The sequence below is a fragment of the Mauremys reevesii genome, linkage group 8, assembly GCF_016161935.1.
Source record: "Mauremys reevesii isolate NIE-2019 linkage group 8, ASM1616193v1, whole genome shotgun sequence".
NCBI lineage: Eukaryota > Metazoa > Chordata > Testudines > Geoemydidae > Mauremys > Mauremys reevesii.
This window is the reverse complement of record NC_052630.1, coordinates 14,811,681-14,833,510: the sequence shown is the minus strand read 5'-3', so window position 1 is coordinate 14,833,510 and position 21,830 is coordinate 14,811,681. Positions and strand designations below refer to the sequence as shown.

At 42.4% G+C, this 21,830-nt stretch overlaps 2 long non-coding RNA genes across 2 annotated transcripts in view; one reads left to right on the top strand and one right to left on the bottom strand.

The window, feature by feature from the left end:
* Nucleotides 1–28: 28 nt before the first annotated feature.
* LOC120370569 overlaps nucleotides 29–21,830 on the bottom strand; it is a 53,171-nt gene continuing 31,369 nt past the window's right edge. The window contains exons 2-4 of the long non-coding RNA XR_005583807.1: nucleotides 10,164–10,244; nucleotides 6,558–6,695; nucleotides 29–98 (exon numbers count right to left, since the gene is read on the bottom strand). This is a non-coding gene — a long non-coding RNA (uncharacterized LOC120370569). The remainder of the gene's footprint in view (nucleotides 99–6,557; nucleotides 6,696–10,163; nucleotides 10,245–21,830) is intronic.
* Nucleotides 332–21,115, top strand: LOC120370568. The gene is made up of 4 exons (XR_005583806.1): nucleotides 332–452; nucleotides 16,918–16,950; nucleotides 18,153–18,299; nucleotides 19,339–21,115. It is a non-coding gene; the product is annotated as an uncharacterized LOC120370568 (long non-coding RNA).

Sequence of the window (21,830 nt, the reverse complement as noted above, 5' to 3'; positions counted from 1 at the left end):
ACTCTGCAAACACACATCAGTTTTCTATGGGTTATCTGTTCCTCATGCCATGCTGCTCCTGATCCCTTTTCTCCCTCCAGCTGGCTCAGGAATGGGGGCTGAAATAGAGGGAAGGAAACAGCTAGAGAAAGAATGTTGCAGCTGGAGGATTAAATCAAAACGTTTTGCAGATTGCTTCAGATTTTCTTACGCCAGTCCTGGGTAATACTAAGTATTGGCATGATGAAAGTGACCAATAGCTACTCAGATGTTGGTAATGCAAAACAGGAGGCTCTGAGTTGTATTTTTAGATAAAGGTGGAGACTAGAACTGGGGTAAGAAAGGAGGTGGACTTTGTGTTCTAAATAGCCTGTGAAGCAACAGAAAAGGAACAACCTCTGCCAAAAGCAGAAGCTGAGGTCTGCAAGGTCGTCACAGCCAGTAGAGCAAAGAAAGCAAATGGATTCACAGAGGTAAATGGAGTATTGCAATGGAGAGTCTTGGTACAATTAAATTAATTTTTGTAGTGACTGGGGAGCTAGTGGAAGTCTTTCAGGTTGGGCATGATGTGACATTGGTATGAATGGATGAAAGGGCATGTTGCAGAGTTCTAAGCAGGATGGACTTGGGATAGGTGTGATTTTGGGAAGCCACAGAGGAGAGACTGTAACAAAGTAAAAAGTAACAAATGTATAAATAAGTAACTTGGCAGATCAAGGTGTTGGCCGAATCAGGCTATGTTGCAAAGATCATACTAGGCAGACATGCAGAGTGCAGCAATGTGAGGAGAAAAGGAAAGCTCGGATTTGAAAATGACTCCAAGATTACAGATAGGCAAAAGGAAGATCAGAGCTGAGGATGTCCATCTTGGGACTTTCAACTGAAGAAAGCTAAACTGGAGACAGGTGTTTTGGTGGAGACAGAATTGAAGGGAAAGAGAGAGTTGTGCCATTAGAATAAAAGTGGCAGTTGGAGTTGAATTGTAAAATGTTAGGCCCACATGGGAAGAAATGTGAAGGAGGAATGCAAAAACTTGGGACAATCCCACTAAGGAGTAGTTTAGTGTCCATGGTGAGGTCACAACTAGAGTCAAAGGTAGTGGTGGAGAGAAGGGAACAACCCCAAATGAGGAGAAAGCCATCAAGACCAATGTTTAAAGCATTCAGGAAGTTGCAAGGCATTTAAGGTGTGGTCCAGATGCTTTAGTGAACACCTGGAGGATAAGTAATATGGGGGGAGGGATAGCTCTGTGTTTGAGCATGGGCCCACTAAACCCAGGGTTGTGAGTTCAGCCCTTGAGGGGGCCATTTAGGGAACTGGGGTAAAAATCTGTCTGGGGAGTGGTCCTGCATTGAGCAGGGGGTTGAACTAGATGACCTTCTAAGGTCCCTTCCAACCCTGAGATTGTATGAAAGAGCCAGCAGCAGCAGAGTAGAGGAAGGTGGTTCAGTGCTGTGGAAGAAATGGAAACCAGAATGGAATGGATCAAGGAGGTGGCTGGAGAGGCCAGCAAAAGTATTATGCTAGGAAAGCATAAGATAGACACAGAGCAGTAGGGTGTTAGGTGCACTGAATAGTGCTGTGCATGTTGCAGTGGAGGGCAAGTTTGTTGAGAAGTGTTATATCACCTGCAGTTTGGTAAGAATATTGTGTGCACTTGAAAGTATGTGTTGGATTACAAATACCCCTTGCCTTATTTTTACTTGCTTATTTCTGAAAAATAAAAGAGACAGATTTTGTACCAAACAAACATCCTGTCTGAGTAACTCATACTCTAGTATCCTCTGGTTTTAAACTGAACATGACTCTGTGTGCTGGATGTTGGCACAATGCTACTGCCCACTTCCTACTTAGCAGAACTCATTCAGTCTTGGGGTGGAACTTGGACAGCCCAAACTTCAGGCTGGTTCAAGCCCACAACTGAAGGCCGTGGGCAATGGCTGAATTTGCTCAACAGGTGGCTTCCCAAAAAAACTGGAACTACTAGAGCCATTCACCTACTCCACTTCCACTTTCTTCCCCTTCCCCATTCTCCTCATCCCCACGTCTCTTCCCGTTGGGCTAACAGTCTGTGGGCAGAGCAGACCCCATGGGGGGCAGAGGGAGCACTATCTAGGAACTTTATCCATTGCTTCCCGGTGGAGAATCTTTAGCTCATGGGACGGATGGATGAGATTCTGTGGCCTGCATTGTGCAGGAAGTCAGACTAGATGAACATAATGGTCCCTTCTGACCTTAAAGTCTATGAGTCTATAAAAATGTTCTGATACATCAGTGTTAAGTATAGTGTAAGCAACCCAGACAAATAGATACATAAAGTAAATATCATGTGGTAATGAGTTTCATGTGTTAATTAGACATTGCACAAAAAAAACCTATTTTCTTTTATCTTTTAAATCATTGCCTTTTCATTTTATCTAACATCTTCTTGATCTTGTACCAGGGGAAAGAGCAAGGGGATTCAGCTGGCCTTCACCATATGTATTATTTATTTTTCATTCAAACCTTTCTAAAATAAAAGTTTCTCTTTTAAGATTTCTCCTTGTTATGAAAAAAAAACCCCACACCACTCCATCCTGTTTTTGTTTCCCTTTCTGATTCTGCCAGGTGAATGCATACTATCGGTTTATATTGCAACTGTCAAAATATCCCACATATTATTCTTTGTCCCTTGGTTACTACGATCTACCATATTATCTGCAGCGTTCTTATTCATTGTGCCCTAATTATCAGTTTGAGATGATTTTCTATTCATCATTCAGGAAGATTTGGCTGTAGTACTTGCTGAGAATCAAGGGCTTTAGGAATTTGTAAAACTGTAATGTAGCTAAGCATCAAGTTCTAATCTCATCAGTGACAATGATAATCTTGTTCATTGTGGTGTTTGACTTTAGTCATCTACTAAAACTGATTGAAAATCTAAATTTCCACGTGTTTTCATACCAATCAGGGCAAAGTCAAAATACTGAAACTTTTAATAGAACAAAAAGTGCCCCAAAAATTCAATTTAGAAGTGTCAGAATTAAAGTGTTAATTAATCACAGTTAACTCAAGCAATTAACTCAAAACTAATTTTTTTAATCAAGTTGATTTATCACAATTAATCCCAGTTTTAATTGTACTGTTAAACAATAAAATACGGTGATACCCATTTATTATAAATATTTTTGGATGTTGTGACGCAGTAGGGAGTGGGGTGGATTGACCTGGGAATGTCGTCTAGTTTTACTGGGGCTGTCTGCACTGGGGATGGGATAGCAGGGGATGACTTTTCTTGAGGGATGATACCTAAGCCTGTAACCTGACCTGGGAGGGGGATGGGGCCAGGTGACACCTGGACAAAGTCTGGAGGAGGAGCTGGAGGGAGGAGGAGTGAGACTGCTGGAGGGTTTTTTTTTTCAGTCTTGGGCTGGCTGGGGAATTGGCGGGAACCCCAAGTTTTGGGTCTAAGCTCCCTACCCCCCAGAAGGACCTGACTAAGGGGTCCTGTTTATGCCAACAAGCTCTGGTTTGGACTTTGTTCCTGTTGTCTCCAATAAATCTTCTGTTCTACTCTCTGGCTGAGAGTCACAGTGAATCGCAAGGAAGCCGGGGGTGCAGGGCCTTGTCTCCTCCCAAACTCTGTGACAGATGCTTTTCTACATTTTCAAATATATTGATTTCAATTATGTTAAACATTTGTAAGCCCCTTCATGCTTCAGCCATCATTCCAGAGGACATACTTCCATGCTGACAAGGGATGAAGGGGCATACAAATGTCTAGCATATCTGGCACATAAATACCTTGCAATACTGACTACAATAGTGCCATGCAAACACCTGTTCTCGCTTTCAACTGACATTATAAATAAGAAGAGGGCAGCATTATCTCCCATAAATTTAAACAAACTTGTTTGTCTTAGCGGTTGGCTGAACAAGAAGTAGGACTAAGTAGACGTGTAGGCTCTAAAGGTTTATATAGTTTTATTTTTGAGTTCAGTTATGTAAAAAAAATTCTACATTTGTAAATTGCACTTTCATGATAAAGAGATTGCACTACAGTACTTTTACGAGGTGAACTGAAAAATACTATTTCACCTACTACTAAGTCACCTACTACAAGACAGGCCCAAGAAAGAAAGTAACAGAACACCACTAGCCATCACCTACAGCCCCCAACTAAAACCTCTCCAGCGCATCATCAAGGATCTACAACCTATCCTGAAGGACGATCCCTCACTCTCACAGACCTTGGGAGACAGGTCAGTCCTCGCTCACAGACAGCCCCCCAACCTGAAGCAAATACTCACCAGCAACTACACATCCCACAACAAAAACACCAACCCAGGAACAAAACCCTGCTACCAACCCCGGTGCCAACTCTGTCCACATATCTATTCAAGGGACACCATCATAGGACCTAACAACATCAGCCACACCATCTAGGACTCGTTCACCTGCACATCTACCAATGTGATATATGCCATCATGTGCCAGCAATGCCCAGGGGCGGCTCTACGAATTCTGCCGCCCCAAGCAGGGCGGCTCGCTGCACCGCTCGCGCTGCCGGGCGCCGGTCCCGCGCCTCCGCGAGACCTCCCGCAGACGTGCAGCTGGTCCTGCGCCTACAGTGGAGCTTCCGCAGTCATGCCTGCGGGAGGTCCACACGAGCCGCGGGACCAGCGCACCCGCCGCAGGCATGCCTGCGGGAGGTCCGGTCGTCCCGCGGCTCCGTTGGACCTCCCACAGGCATGACTGTGGAAGGTCCGCTGGACCCGCCTGCCACCCTCCCGTTAAAATGCTGCCCCACGTGCACGCTTGGTGCGCTGGGGTCTGGAGCTGGCCCTGGCAATGCCCCTCTGCCATGTACATTGGCCAAACCAGACAGTCTCCACGCAAAAGAATAAATGGACAGAAATCTGACATCAGGAATCATAACATTAAAAAACCAGTAGGAGAACACTTCAATTTCTCTGGTCACTCAATTACAGACCTCGAAGTGGCAATTCTTCAACAAAAAAAACTTCAAAAACAAACTCCAACGTGAAGCTGCAGAACTGGAATTGGTTTGCAAACTGGATACCATCAGATTAGGCCTGAATAAAGACTGGGAATGGTTGAGTCATTACAAAACCTAAACTTAATTTCCCCAATACTAATTTCTCCCTACTGTTACTCACACTTTCTTGTCAACTGTCTGTAATGGGCCACTCTCTGACCACTTCAAAAGTTATTTTTCCTCCCTTGGTATCCTGCAGGTAATTGATTTATCTTGTTAGATTGACTTCACACTTGGTAAAACAACCCCCATCCTTTCATGTATTTATACCTGCTCCTGTATTTTTCACTTCATACATCTGATGAAGTGGGTTTTAGCCCACAAAAGCTTATGCCCAAATAAATTTGTTAGTCTCTAAGGTGCCACAAGGACTCCTCATTTTTTTTACTATTTCTTTTGTTTATCTTTCTTATAGTGCAAATTTTTTTAATCAAACTAATATAAAGTGAACACTGCACACTTTGTATTCTGTGTTGTAATTGAAATCAATATATTTGACAATGTAGAAAACATCAAAAAAATTTAAATAAATGGTACTCTATTATTGATTAACAGTGCGATTAAACCTGTGATTAATCATGATTTTTTTAAATCTCATGATTAATCGGGATACATTTTTTTAATCGTTTGACAGCCCTAGTCAAAATGTTTCATTTTGAGTTATACATCATTAAACTGCATCTTCCTTAGATGCTTTGGTGTCATGGTGCACTGTGATGGCTCAGCCAGAGGAGACTGCAGTGCATCATGGGAAACACAGTCCAGCCACATAGTCTGCCCGATACAGGAGAAAAGGGGCATGAGGCACTTGAATGACAACTTCCATGAGGCACTGTAGCAGGTGCAGTTAAATGTTGAACTAATTCAAACCGAAATGTTTCATTATTCATTTCATTATTCATTCAGCATTCCATTTCAATTCTTCCAAAATGCCAAGAAAGACCTCTTGATGCTGAACTGATTCAAGATGAAATTTACACTAAAAAAAGATTTGCTGGTTTACTATACCAGTAGAGCTATAACAGCAAACCCTCCTAGTGTAAACGCAGTGTACACTGACAATAAAGTGTTTTTGCACGTTTAGTTTATACTGGTTTGGCAAGCAAAATAAGCTATACTGGCAAAAGTACGTTGGTATAACTGTGCCTATGCTAGTGCTTTTGCCGGTATGGAAATGTTGCCAGAAAAAAAAAGGCACACTCCTAAATGAAGGTGCCATCCTGTCAAAAGTTCCTAGTGTAGACCTGGCCCAAGGCACACAAGAGGTAGGTAGCCACTTGTAATAGCAAATAGCCTGCTGAAAATATTGAATGGAAGCTCTCAGCAAGTCCATGATGGCTAGGTGCGACTATATCCAGGGGATGAAGGAAAAGCCAGAAGTCACTCTTTAAGGACAATCTTAGAGAGCCTGCCTGGGACCCAGTGAAAGGCTACAGGCTCCCACTCAGATTGGGAGTAAAAGACATCATAGAAGTGCTCCATTCTCAACAGTGAAAATTCTCAACAGTAAACACAAGGACATGAATTAAAATCTGAGCACCTTGGAGCACGCCCGGATCTGGTGCAGAAGGACTTAGGTGGGAAGAATTTTGGAGGTAGATTTCAGAAGCTGCATTCCCCATATGCCGATCCCATTCACCAACTGCAAAGAGGAAAAGGTGGAAGATTCAGAAATGATCTGTCAAACAGAAAAGCAAAAACAAGAGGGAAGTTTACTAATAAATTGCTCATGGGCCACTTCTCAGGAAATCAGAAGGTTAAAACACTGATTGTGGAATGGGGACATTGCATAGAACAGTTGGGGGAATATTGAGGTGGGAGCAATGAGGGGAGTGTTGGAACAGTGCAGGAAAAAGTGTGGTGGAAAGTAGGGAGTCAGGGCTGTGCAGTGGGGGATGTTGGGGGTTTCAGCTCTGTCATTCTGGCTGGAGTGGGAGGTGATGGAGCCTGCTTGGGGGAGGGGTACAAATTGGATGGGCCAGTGCCATGGAGACTATGTCAAAAATCTTACTAAAATCAAGATAGATGTGATATAGCAGTTCTAGTAAGGCTTTTAACACAGCTTTTAACACATGACATTTTCATAAGCAAACTCAGGAAATGTGGTTTAGATGAAATTACTGTAAAATGGGCATAGATGATTAAAAGTTCACACTCAAAGAATAGTTATCAGTGGTTTTCTATCAGACTGGGAAGGCGTATCTAGTGATGTCCCACAGGGGTTAGTAATGGGTCAGGTTTATTCAATAATTTCATTAATAGGTTGGATAATGGATTAGTGAGTATATTTATAAAATGTGCAGATGACACCAAGCTGGGAGGGGTTGGTAGCACTTTAGAATTCACAATGACCTTGATAAATTAAGAAATTGGTCTGAAATCAATAAGATGAAATTCAATAAAGAGAAGTGCAAAGTGCTACACTTAGGAAAGACAAATCAGATGCACACATGAAAAATGGGGACTCACTGGCTAGGTGATAGTACTGCTGAAAAGGATCTGGGGATTAGAGTGGATCACTAATTGAATATGAATCAACAATGTGATGTAGTTGCAAAAAAGGCTAATATAATTCTGGGGGACATTAACACGAGTGTTGTATGTCAGACATGGGGGTGGGTAATTTTCCCACTCTACTTGGCACTGGTAAGGCCTCAGCTGGAGTACTGTGTCCAGTTCTGGGTGCCACACTTTAAGAAAGATGTGAGCAAATTGGAGAGAGTCCAGAGAAGAGTAACAAAAATGATTAAAGGTTTAGGAAACCTGACCTAGGAGGAAAGGTTTAAAAAAATGAGCCTGGTTAGTCTTGAAAAAAGAAAACTGAATGGGGACCTGATAATAGTCTTAAAATATATTATGGGTTGGTACACAGAGGACAGTGATCAATTGTTCTCCATGTCCACTGAAGATAGGATAAAGAATAATCAGCTTAATCTGCAGGAAAGCAGATTTAGCTTAGATATTAGGCAAATCTTTCTAACTATCAGGATAGTTAAGTACTAGAATAGGCTTCCAAGGCATGTCGTAGAATCCACATCATTGGAGGATTTTAAAAACAAGTTAGACAAACACCTGTCAGAGACTGTCTAGATCTACTTGGCCCTGCTTTAGCATGGGGTGCTAGACTAGTTCTCAAGTTCCTTTCCAGCCCTACATTACAATGATTCGATAGCTTGGGAGGCCAGGCCAGATTGGGGGCAGGGCACCCAGCTGAAGTGGAGGAGCATCATGGAGCTACAGGGTCTATCTTGGTGTACAGCTTGACCTATGTTACCAAGGAAGTATGTGAGACTCCAGTAACCAGCTGCCTCTGATATGAGTTTGCAGCCTCAGAAAGGACCAGATAGGAAGAAGCAACTTTTTAGATGCTAGCTAATGGCTTTTCTAGTGCTAATGGCTTAATGGGACCGCAGCACTGTTAACCCCAAAGGGTCAAAACTCGAGTCAGACCCCAAAAATAATAAGCTTGGCCCCCAAAATCATGAGTGGTTATTTTCTTTTTTGAGATTATATTATGGTTTTTTGATCTGTTGTTTGATTTTGGAACTCGCCCCGCTCATCTCCAGGGCATGTATGTGTGTCACAATTAGAATTGCCCACTCACTCAAATGTCGTGGGAAAGGCCATTTTGGGCCTTGCTTAGGGTGACCACCTAATTGGGCAGGACAGTCTCAAAATGTACATTTCAAGTCCCGGTCTGGGGCTGAATTACTCTGGGACAGCATTTGTCCTAGATTCCCTGTCTGCCCGAGGCGCAGGGGCTGTACCAGCTTCTTCCTGGTGGCGGTGGGGGATGAGGTGGGCCATAGCCCCCATTGCCATGAGGCTCCACCCCCTTCTCCTCCTCTTCCCCTGAGGCCCTGCCCCTGGCCAGGCCAGAAGCCCAAGCCAAGCAGTAGTAAGAGTCCCCCAGGGAGCCCAGGCTGCTGTGGGGAGCCCTGGAGTCCTGTACCCTCGACCTGCCAAGGGCAGCATGCCCTGGGGGGCACGGATATGGGCTGGGGGCTACTTTTGGGCCTCCTGACCCCCTGCCCAGGACAGGTGGAGGGTCCAAGGTTCCCCACAGCGACCCAGACTCCCTGGGTGGTTCTTACCATTCCCAGCTAAGGCTTCCAGCCTAGCCAGGGGGCAGGACCTCTGGGGGACTAGGAGGAGCAGGGAGCTGGCCACGAGGCCTGCATGTGTCCCGTTTTTGCATTTTGAAATGGTGGTCACCATAGCCTCGCTGCAGGTGCTCTCACTCCCACATCTACCCATCCCCTGCCCAGCAATTAGTTCTGTGCCCTAGTCTCCAAATCTATCCTGTCCTCCAGTTCCGACATCTCCCACATCAGTTCTATCTCCCCAAGCTTGGGTGGGGGCAGATGCAGCAGGGTTCTCTTCTTTCCCTTCCTGCGATGGGTGTTGCAGGAAGGGGTGAAGCAGAGAGGAGCCTTGTTGTTACTCATAGGAAGGAGAGAGTGGCTGGGTGCAGAGTTGTTCTGAACTCCTGGGCTTTCTACTCCCTCCTTCCCCATTTCTTGTAAGAATAGTGTCAGCCCCTGAAGGGAGAGGGAGAAAGTACTGCCCATGGGTGGGCAAGTGGGGAAGACAGCCAATCAGAAGGATTCCCCCCAAGGCAGGCCCGCAATTGCTGAGTGGGGTTGGAGCATCTTGTGTCACATCAAGACCAGTTCCAGCCCCAGCTGAAATTCCATAACTCATGAAAAAAATCCCAAGTTGGTAACACTAGGACAGGAAGGGGAGAGTTAGCTGAAAATGTTGGTGGGGAGGGGAAACTATATTGTGGGGTATGGTAGGAGAGGGGAGTGGAGAAGGAGATAGACACCCTAGTCTTCACTCACATGCTTACTATTATTGCAACCAGCAGATGGACCATGTTGTGGTTTCTCTCACTGGACTTCTTGGCCAATATCCCCTCCAAAAATTTAAAAGCATGACCCTTATCACCATTCCACCATAACTGAGTGTATAGGACGGGGGAGAAGTCACATAGCATCCTTTATCTTTAGCGAGCTACACCAACACTTCTGCTGAAACCTATGTGACAACTACAACTTCCTAAATGACTAGCAAATGCTTCAAAACTCATTTTTCTTTCTGGTTAAAAAAAGCAAACAAAAACAAAATTAGGAAATTCACTGACATTAAATTTTGTTGACACAGAGTTAAGGTTGTCCCGAGAATCGTGTGCTCTTCTGGAACAGCAAGTTCAGCAAAACCAAACCTAAGAAAAGTAGAATATAAAGAAATCAGGTGCATACCCACACAAGCTTAACTCCACCCAATACACCCATAATAAAACATCCTTTCACTCTGCCTTTGCCTGGGAATGGGGCACATGACAACTGGAGAACAGTCTAAAGCCATCGTTTTGCTAAAGCAAAACTTGTGTCTTGGTATTCTGAGCAGGAGCTACCCTCAGCTGCCATTCACGTAGACACTGAAGCTATTCCACAAAGCCCCACACCTACTATGTTTTACAATCCTTTAGCCCGTGCTAACAACGTCACCCTTACACACAGGCTTCCATTTAACACAGCACTTTTCCTCACCCATCATAATGTCCCCACACCACTCATATCTGATTTCACTGCTGACAATCCCCACAGGAAGGAAATTTCTGGGTACCGCTACTGACACAGACTCAGCAATGAAATTAGGCAAACTGCATCCGAGTACAAGTGCACCTGTTTCCTTTCATTACTCACATGGGGTGAAGGGCAGACAGAGGCACTGAGATCCTCCTCCCCTGAGAGGCAGGGCCTCCCCATGTCACCTCATATCAGTCATAGCTCTGCCAAGCTTCTCCAATTAATCCCTCCACCATTCAATACAGCTACACCTAACACACTGATGTTGCTGGAGTGCATGCAGATAATTGCCAGTGGTAATAGCAGCTTGTGGGGGGCGGGGGGGGGGGGGCAGAAACAAGTTTGCATTGGCATGTACTGCAACCTTATTTTCCGGTTTTCAGAGGTTTGAGTTGTACTGAAATCAATATTCTGTAGGGCACAAGATATCCCTGGGCAATCTTAACCCTCTTTTAACTAAGTGTTGTTTTTTTTTTTGGTCAGTGAATACACTTTATCTGATCTACATAACTGTATGCTTATCTAGATGAAGTGAGCAAAAACTGCCATTGCAGACAGTTGTAATTTCCACATAATGATTACAGCTACAGGTTTACATAGTACATGGTAGCCTGACAGCAGTTCCTGTAAATAATTTTACTTCTATCCTCTTTGTATAGTCCAAAATTAGTAACTGTCAGGTCATTCTTCAACATCCTTTACTGTGCTTTTAACAATTAAAGGGCTTGCTTCTGTGTTTCGCAGGACCAGAGTGCAGTATGTGCAGGCACAAAGGATCAAAAGTGATCAGCAAGGGAGAAAACAGAATGGACCCAGGCCCTGCATCAATGAGGATACTGCTGGTGGCTGCCCAGTAGCAGGAGTGAAGCTTAAGAGGTGAACACATAGCTAAGCACCTCATTAGCATGATGAGCTTTAAACTTAAACCTCGTCATGGGAGAGTAAAGTAGCAAGACCACAGTGAGCAGTGACTTTCCACAACCTACTGATTTAAATTTTGTATTAAAGTTATTGTTTAAAATCAAATTTACACAAGTTAAGAGGGAAGGTACTGTACATGTGGGGTCGGGCTTATTGTTATGAGGGATTACAAGTATCAGTTACAAGGTTCACAAGGTACATACATATCACATAACCAGCAAAAATCCAGATTGGGGTATGGGAGTTTTTAAAATGTCAGTGGATAGGTGGGCTCAGGTACACCAGCCATAGAATGTCGTAAGAGTCCAAGTCTGTATTGGTGTAGGGAATAAGTACATGGGTGGGGTGCATCCCTCGGTTCATCAGGGAAGGAAGTGGGTTATTTTCCTGGTTGGTGGTCTTGGTTACTCGACCTGGTGCAAGCGGTGTCCCGTGATGTGTTCCGTGTAGATGTCTCTGGACCACCTGATGGTGTCAGACACCATGAGCTGTCTCATGAGCTGGGCGTAGCATCGACCGACTCTGCACGCTCTCAGTACCGGCTCGTTGTGGGGGTTCTATGCGCTCAGGGCTCCCACGATCAGGGTGTGTATCTAGACCTCATAGCCCTGGGCTCTCAGGGTGTCGGCCAGCAGAGGGGAATTCAACGGTCGGGCCTCGTGGAAGGCCGGTGACCTGGACTACACCTAACACTTAGCCTTAGTTGTATCCCTATGGATAAAGAAATTGTGTGTCTTGATTTTATCAGACCAGTCCTGTTTTCCACATGATGCCCCAAGGTCCCAAGAACTTCCTTCTGAATGCCTGCAGTGTCCTGGTATTTCAGTTAATCAATCAAAGCGTTCAGTGTTTGGGGGTTTTTATCAGTACAGTAGAACCTCAGAGTTACAAACACTTCAGGAATGGAGGTTGTTCATAATTCTGACCAAAAAATTATGGTTGTTCTTTCAAAAGTTTACAACTGAAACATTGACTTAATACAGCTTTGAAACTTTACTACACAGAAGAAAAATGCTGCTTTTAATCATCTTAATTTAAATGAAACAAGCACAGAAACAGTTTCCTTGCCTTGTCAATTTTTTTTTTAAACTTTTCCATTTTTTGTAGTAGTTTATGTTTAACACAGCACAGTACTGTACAGTACTTGCCTTTTTAGTCTCTGCTGCCTGATTGTGAACTTCCAGTTCCAAATGAGCTGTGTGGTTGACCTGTCGGTTCATAACTTGGTTGTTCATAACTCTGAGGTTCTACTGTACAAAAGATGTGTTGGGGACATACTGCTTATGTTTCATATACTCCTGTTCCATTCTTATCATGTAGCAAGCCCGTTTCATGTCAACCATTGCTCAAAGCCAAAGCTTGCCATAATGTGCCAGGTGGCAACACTGCAATAGAGTTCCAATGAACTGATGACTTGGATGGAGCTGTTCAAAGTAAGGATCCAGAATGAGGAGCACCTGAGTATTTCATGACTCCAAAAAATGTTATCCCAAAACTGTCCTGATATATTTTTTTGAAAATATTACACTTGTAGCTTCCACACACACTAGCGTTAGAGTTTCAAGAAGCTCGCACACCATGCTGCCCTAGGCAACAGCGACTCAAAGGGTCAGACCAACGGGTTAGGGACCAATCATACTTCTGTTTAAGCCAAATGGCCCTACCTTTAATGCTAGCAAGATTGGGCCCTTTACTTTTAATTGTCTTGTCTTTATAGTTAGGGAGACTTAGGAAATAAAACGCAGCATCAGATTTTAATTAATTGACTGGTAAGTATTTTCTTATTTCAATGATACAAAGTACATCAAACGTCTTTGATGTACTTCTGCTGAATATCTATTGTTTGATTTAGTGCTGTATCCAAGACTTCTGATCTCAGACAGCAGTTTGCCACAGCTGGCATCACGTGCATTTAGCTGGCATTCTGAATACTTTCAACCTTGTTTCATTTTCTTATTCAGATCATTATCTGATTTCTTCCTTTATGTCAGACAGTTTTATCAGATGTGGAAATCACGCACCAGCCCCAGGGTAGATGTTTTACCCATTATGACCTTTTTCATTTCCAAGGTCGCTGATTCATTCACTAGTTTATAAAATATAATAAAATAATAATAAGAGGTATACCTATCTCCTAGAACTGGAAGGGACCTTGAAAGGTCATTGAGTCCAGCCCCCTGCTTTCATTAGCAGGACCAAGTATTGATTTTTGCCCCAGATCCCTAAGTAGCCTCTTCAAGGACTGAGCTCACAATCTGGGGTTTAGCTGGCCAATGCTCAAACCTCTGAGCTATCCTGCCCCCAATTTCAGAGTGGTCACCAGGAACCAAAATGCCAGCCTCCACTGGTATCCAGAATGTATCCTCCTTTTCTGCCTTTCAACTTGGAAACATTTCTTTTTGCTTCCTGTTTCTAGTGGTGCTGGTGCTTAATATCCTGCTCTTGCCAACACATACACATCTGAGTAGCTTTACACACCACTAAGTTCAATGGGACTATCTCCATGCTTAGATTCACTTACGTGCATAAGTATTGGCAAGATCGGGGCCTACGCTTGCTTGTATTGCACTGTTGTTTTTGTCTATGTCTGTATAAGCATTGCACTCTTGCCTTCTGGACAATGTTTTGACATGTGGACAGTAATTTGCAAGTCAACATATCACAGTAAGAAGTCAGTGAGGTGGGGGGTTGGCTGCCTGAGGAGCAGGGATTCCTTAGGACGCCAACAACAGAAGACTTTAGAGCAGGGGTCGGCAATCTTTCAGAAAAGCTGTGTCGAGTCTTCATTTATTCACTCTAATTTAAGGTTTTGTGTGCCAGTAATACATTTTAACGTTTTTAGAAGGTCTCTTTCTATAAGTCTATAATATATAACTAAACTATTGTTGTATGTAAAGTAAATAAGGCTTTTAAAATGTTTAAGCAGCGTCATTTAAAATTAACTTAAAATGCAGAGCCCCCTGGACTGTTGGCCAGGACCTGGGCAGCGTGAGTGCCACTGAAAATCAGCTCACGTGCCGCCTTCGGCACCCGTGCCATAGGTTGCCTGCCCCTGCTTTAGAGTCATACTTTCAATCCACAATGTGTGCGGGACTTAAATTAGTATACACCCAGCTCAGCCACCCCTGCCAATATGCCTTGAAGGCAGCACCTCTAGCAGTGAGAGTGGAGTCCATTCTCCATTGAACATCTATTTACCTTCCACATTGCTCTCCTACATAAGAGCTCTGTCTGCTTTAGGTGATGTTATAGTTACAGACCAGTGGCCTTGCTTCTTTACATTCTGCGCCCTTCAAAGCCACTTCTGATGAAAAAGAAGTGCCAAATCCAGGACCACAGCTCAAAGCATGAGTAAATCAAATACACTGCTCCTCCTCCAGAACCAGGGATCACCAAACCAGCCACTGCTACAGCCCTTAGGCTTAAATAGATGAGGATCCCAATGAAAATAATTCCTTTCCTCGCTGGGGTGTTGTGAGGATAAATTCATGTCTCTACAGCACCACTGCAGCTTTTCCATCCCAGCCACCCCACCAAGCAATGGCGGTGCCAAGACCACTGTCCAACCAAGACAATGCTGAAGCGTAATGTCTTGAGATGAAGCCTCAACTGTATCCAAGTTGTCCTTGGCAGAGCTGAGGAAATGGGGGGCAAAGGTGGCTGTAAACCATCTTTATGTACTCTGGGTCCTGGGGTCAGTTAACAGTTGCTTTGCCCATTAGCACAACTTGGATATGTCTGCAGGAGCTGCAATTACACGCCTTGATTGTAGCTGATAGCAGTGAAGCTGTGGCGACATGGGCTCTACAAACCTGGGTAATTAATCAGGTGGCTAGCCCACAGTGAAACCTGTGCTGCTACAGCTTCACTACTCCAGTACCTGAGAGCTAGCTCAGATATATCAGCATGAGCTGGGATCACACCCAATGCCTGCAGTGTAGACACATCCCTCTAGTTACCTGAGGTCTGCTACAAGTTGGACTACCTGGTAATGACCCCAACGGGTTGGTTCCACAAACTCAGGATTGCCAGAACCCAATAGTCCTTGAGCCACACCCCTTACAATAGAGGAGCAGGGTGCTTGTCAGGAGTGTGGCTGGTGAAAAGGATGTGACTGAAGGAGTGCCCTCTATATATCCCCCAGAGAAGGACAGTCCAATTGTTAGGGCACTAGCATAGGCCTTGGGAGATCAGGGTTTAAATCCATGCTCCTCCACAGACTTCTTGTGTGACCTTGGGCAAATCACTTATCCTTTCTGTGCCTTAGTTTCCCATCTGTACAGTGGGAATAACAACACTGCCTTACCTCACAGAGGTGTTGTGAGGGTAACAACATTAAAGATATTGTGGTAGTGGCCATATAAGTACCTAAAATAGATAAATACACTGGAGCAAAGAGAATGGGCAGAGCACAAAGCGGCATGTGTTGAATTAATACCACCTTGGGGATTGATTCCCCTACACTGGGAGAATGTCCAGTTGGCCTAGGGAGTACAGTAGCTGGAGATTTATGAAGGAGACCCCTTCCAACTTCTAGGCTGTAAGTTAATTTTTGTAAAATAATGTGAGCTGTTGTGGATTTTTGGATATTCTAATAGAATTTTGTAAAACTCTCACAAATGGCTTTTGCTACCTTACTTTTTTCTTCTTCTGGGCAACAGTCCACGTGTGTTGCACAAAACTCCTTTTTAGCACAGCCCCTTTACACATCAAAACTATTGTGTTCGCCTCATTACTGATTGGGCTGGCTTTGCGTTTTGGGAAATTAATCAGAGGGGCAGCTGTTCAACAACAGGTAAGGTCATTATTTATTTAATTGATAATACGTAGAACAAAAGTCCAGGTCCTGACATTTTTGGTTATTCACTTCATTGGAAGTTTTACTTGAGTAAGGAGAAGGTGAAAGGTGGAAAAAAAATTTACTGGAACTAGTTTGTTCCAGAAAGTCCCACACAGTGATTGTTTTATCAACCTCAAAAATCAAGATAAGTTATTCATTTCCTTAAAGAGAAACCATAAAATGGTAGTGGATAAGTCCAGGAGCATGCGTTTTCAGACCCACTTTGAGCATTTCAGAACAATGACACTGAATGTATATTTTCTTTTGCTAACTTTGAGCGTCTATGCTGCTCCTGCCTCGAGTCAGAGAGTTCGAGAAATTCTGAATATAACAAAAATGATTAAAAATGTAATGAAAGATGATCAGGTAACTGTCAACTTAAACCTTTCTAAGAATTGATACATGCAGTCATTTTTCATCCATTATATTTACTTTTGACTGAGATGTGAGGATGTTTACCAACCTACTAATACTATATACCACATCTTTTATCAGTGTTAATGAAAACAGTATTTGAAGACTTTAATTGCTATTTTCTCTTTCAGAGGTTGAAGATACCAATCCCAGTTCATCAAAATGTAAGTAAAAATGTTGATTAAAATGAGTTTCATGATACTAGAACAGTACACATTACTAAGTTGTAAAGTCCTAAAATTGTGCAGCCAGTAGTTTAGAAAAATGGGTTGTTCTTTCAATTTAATTTTCAAATGAATATTTGCCTTTTTAAGGCAATTATAGTAGTGACATGAAATTAAAAAGGCACTTGCTCCAAATAAACTTTGAATAAACATTAATTCAAAGAACAATATTTTGTGATATGAAAGGAAAGCAAGGACAGTGAACAGCTTGTTTTTATATTTTACATATACATACACACATTTTGGGTAGAAGTGATTTTCTGAAGCGACGTGCTTAAATGAGTAGATGCTTTGATCGAGGGCCAAGACAATCACATTATAAAATGCTCATCACAGTAAAAGGCAAACAAAAAGGGAAATAAGGATGAAAATGTGTGTATATGTTCTGCGCACACAAATACATTCTCGGTATAATTCACAAAACTACCGAGCCTCAAAATGTTTAGTGTAGTTTTAATACGGTTTAGTTAGTGTTATACTGACATGCAAGAGAGTGTTTAATAAAGGAATTTTTAAAAAATGAGCTATCGAGGTGTATACTTATTAGATATTAACATTTTCCCCCAAGTAGTAGACGTGGTTTAAACACATTTGTAAAAGGTTCCTAAGAAGTTTTCTGTATGAAATGTTTCTTCCATAGTACTGATTAATTTCAAGAGAATTTAATTCCTCTCTCACTCGATGTAATATTTTATCAGTCAGTTTTAATTTCAAATATGTGAAGAGCCTTAAATTGAAACTGCAGCCATAGGGCCATACCCTCCTGTGGTGTAAACTGATGTACCTGCTTTACTTCATCTGACTTTAAGGCAGTGAGGACCACGTTTTCAAGCAATCACACACCTCATTTGCTTAAGGAATTACAAAAAATCATGCCTGACAGATCAGCCATTTGCACATTGTACTTAATTTGTGCCTGCAGCCTTGGTAAATAGACATACAAGTTAGGTATACAATTGGTTGCCTAAATTACTTGAAAATCTGGCCCTTAAATATCAGAGCCAGTTTCACAATCCATTTGTCACCCTGCTGTGTGAAACCTATGTCGGTATTTTTTGAACCACACATTTCCATTTAACAGTTGACAATTCTTGAATCTCATTTTGAATAAATATCCTTTTTCTGTAACTTTTTTTTCTTAGATTGCAGATTGTGCCAGCACAATCTTTGACGGGATAGACCTCCTGGAAAAGAACCTGGAAAAACAGTCTGAAATGCAAAAATTCTCAACATTTTTTCTCAACCTCAAAAAACTAAAAACATCACTCCAAAAGAACCTGAAAACACAGGTAGGTTTTTATTTCCTTGCTATATTTATTCTTCCAGAGATCACACATTCTTCATAGGCAGCATAATTTAATGGATTGATCAGGAACTTCTTGGAGTCATACCATACCATTGATTTTTAGACTGAACACTAAGTTGTGTTGAATGGGGACTTCTGCTTAAAATGAGATGGCAAATTTTGACTCTGCATTGTGATTGCTGTAGCATGGACAAGTCACTAAATATCTCATGACTCCAGCTTCAGCTGCTCTCAATGTAGTTTGTTGTAATCAGACAGAATATTTAGATGTCTTTTCTCTTTTCTCTATTCTTTATCTCTTTCTACTGAAAGTTTAAAGCAGTTCATGAATTCCAGTTCTCTCCTTCTGCCACTGTGTCTGACTGTGTTTTTGTCCTCCTTTTTCTACCTCTCAGTTTTACTCCTCTGCAGAAAGGAGTCATAGTAGAGCCCTGTTTATCCGACTATCCATTATCCGGCTCTCCATAAGTGCATACACGGGATCGTTACAAAGCATTAAAACTCCCCCCGCCCTTCACTTACAGCGTACACAAACTATTACGTCTAGTAAAGAATATAGTACCAGTTTTTAAAAATGCAGAAATGATAAACTCAATCAACTCAAAAAATAGTACAGGATTGCTGTTGTTGCAAGTTAAAATGATCATTTTTGCATTTTAAAAAACTGATACTGTACTCTTTACTATGCGTACTGGTTCATGCACCCTGTAAATAAAGACAGGCGTTATGTTTTAATGCTTTTCTGGGAGGGGTCAATTAGTTTAAAAGCAACTCTGCATCTTAAAACAACAGCTAGAAAGCTTTTTGCCCATTCTCCGGGTTATCCAAAATTTTGATGATCTAATCTGGCCCCAGTCCCAATTAGATCGACTAAACAGGGTTCTGCTGTACTTATGTGCATACGTACATGACTGCGGGGTTTGCAAGGACTTGTGAATGTCTGCCCAATGTTTTAAAGATATAAAGAACTATATGTGTTAAGTATCTATTAGGTAATTTCCAATTTTTGGTTTATTTTGCAGGCAAGTTGTGATACAGAAAGTGTGACTGTGAGTAAATTCATAAACGAACTGGAACGTTTCATCAGAACACATTGCCTAAGAGCAAAACATTGTGAATGATGTTAGATTCTATAGTCAACACAAATTTAAATGAACAGGGGACATTCATATTTCTTTTAGAGTTATTCTTTCTGTGTGTGAAGACATGCATATCATTATCTCCTCAGGAACGGTACTGATTTGTGTTTGGAATATTACCTTTGCTACCATCGGGACCAAGAATGTAATTTTTGTTTTTAAATGGAATTTTAATGCTGCAGAAACAGATAAATGCCAGTGTGGTATACTACCATGTCCCCGCTCAGAATACCTGTTTTATCTCATCTAATGGGTCAAACTCACCTTGGTATAACTATGATTTCAGCAGAGGATGAATTTGGACTACCGTGTCTAAAATATTTTTGCTTTCCTTGTATTTTGAAGAGCATTCGTCATGATAGAAACAATAATGTAACTGGCGTAAAAGTGACTTAGAGATGTCCACAAATGCAGCATAAAGTCCATTTGAATATTATATACACACACAAATGAATTATATTTATACAACTTCTTTTGTTATGAGAACTATTGCATGGACTCTCGTGTTATGTAAACTAAGGTATAAAGTTTGAGTCATATCCAATGATTATGATAAGATGTGGTATAAATATACTTCCTTTGCATTTTAATCTTGCAAAGATCATCTATTTATGGGGATATGTTTCATGAAGGGATCAAATGTAGGGGACGGTGTGACAGGATTCAGAACCTTTCAAGTTTAAGGCCAAACCTACATTAGAAACAGGTGCCTGTATGGTAGTGGTGGGCAACTTGTGGGAAGCGGCAGCCAGCACGTCCCTACAGCCCACGTTGCTTCCCGCCACTCCCATTGGCTGAGAATGGCGAACCACGGCCACTGAGAGCTGTGGGCAGCTGTGCCTGCAGATGATCAGTGTCAACAAACTGCCTCGCAGCACACCAGCAGATTACCCTGACGGGCTTCGTGCGGTCTATGGGCCGCAGGCTGCCCACCACTGCTGTATTGCAATGTCAGTTAGGGGATGTGATTTTTTGCAGTATTTTCATACCAACAAAATCCCAAATGTAGATGAAGTTATACCAGCATAAAAGTGCTTTTTCCGGTATAACTTTCAGGGAATTGGCATAAGCTATACCGGTTAAAGCACTCTTTTGCTGATACATGCTGTGTCTACATTAGGAGGGTTATGGCTATACTGGCAAAAAAAATTCTACAGTAGATTTGGCCTTCATCACTGGTTTGAAATGAACTGAGGATAACTAGCAAAATTCATTTTCACCTGCTATTTGTTTGGTGGTCTCTCTAGCCTTGGCTGTAGAGCTTATTTTGTACAACGATCAGCAAAGATTAAAAGAGCACAGCTGTTCACAATGATTTAGGTGTTGGTGTAGACAATCTTGTCAAGAAGATTTGGCTACATTAGATATTGAAGGTGGTGCAACAGCATCCATTGACGAAGATTAGGTACAGACTGTGTGTTAAAGTACACACGCCACCTTATAAAACTTACCACCTCTGGACCAACTGTTGGCAGCAATCTCTGCAGAGAAGCTAGGGACTGAATGAGCCATCAGGACTGAACTCTCTCCTCCCCACAGAGGAGATCTTCCAGGAAAGACATGGAACACTGAAGCTGGATGGAGGAAGCTTGCACTCCACTGATTCTATGGGGAAATGGAGAACTTCAATCTCCTAAGCCTTCAGCTCAACAACTTTCATAAGCACTAAATCACTTAGAAAATGTATGTATTTTCCTAATATAATATGTAATAATATGAGTGCTCAGCTCACTCAGATAAGATAAATTTATTTTGTGAAGTTAACTTAATTATATTACATTTTACCAGTATATGTATTTTGCGGATAAATATTTATTCTATATTTTGTTATTTTTTTAACTAGTGAATAAAATTGTTCTGCCTCTCAACAAATTTGCTTCTGTACATGTTCATGTCTAGCAATTGCCAAATCAATTATGTGAATTAGATTCCTGGTTTTTGAGAAGCCTGAGTAAAGTTGTTGCTAGAGTTAGTTTTTAGGGAGGCACAGATTAAGCAATAGGCAACAATAGGATGTACACTATGGTGCCCGCCTTGAGTGCATTGTGAGGCAGGAGACAAACTGCCTGCAGCTACCAGCAGCAATAGCCGATCATTGCACTCAGCAGAGCCATCCAAGAGATGAGAGGTTCTCCACCGGTGGCCTACAGAACATGGAAATGTGTTGATGAGCCATGGAGAGACCTGGCTAGTCACATGTTGCTGGCTCCTCCTCTTCCTTTCCGGCTCTTAAAGTGGGAGGGGAAGTGATCCACATGACAATCCTGCTACAAGATGTGCCCCCATCCAGTGATAAAGTTTCAGGCCCTTTGAAACAGGTAAAAGCCAACAGCCCTGCTGTCATATGCCCACCCTCAAACTCAAGAACTGTCAAT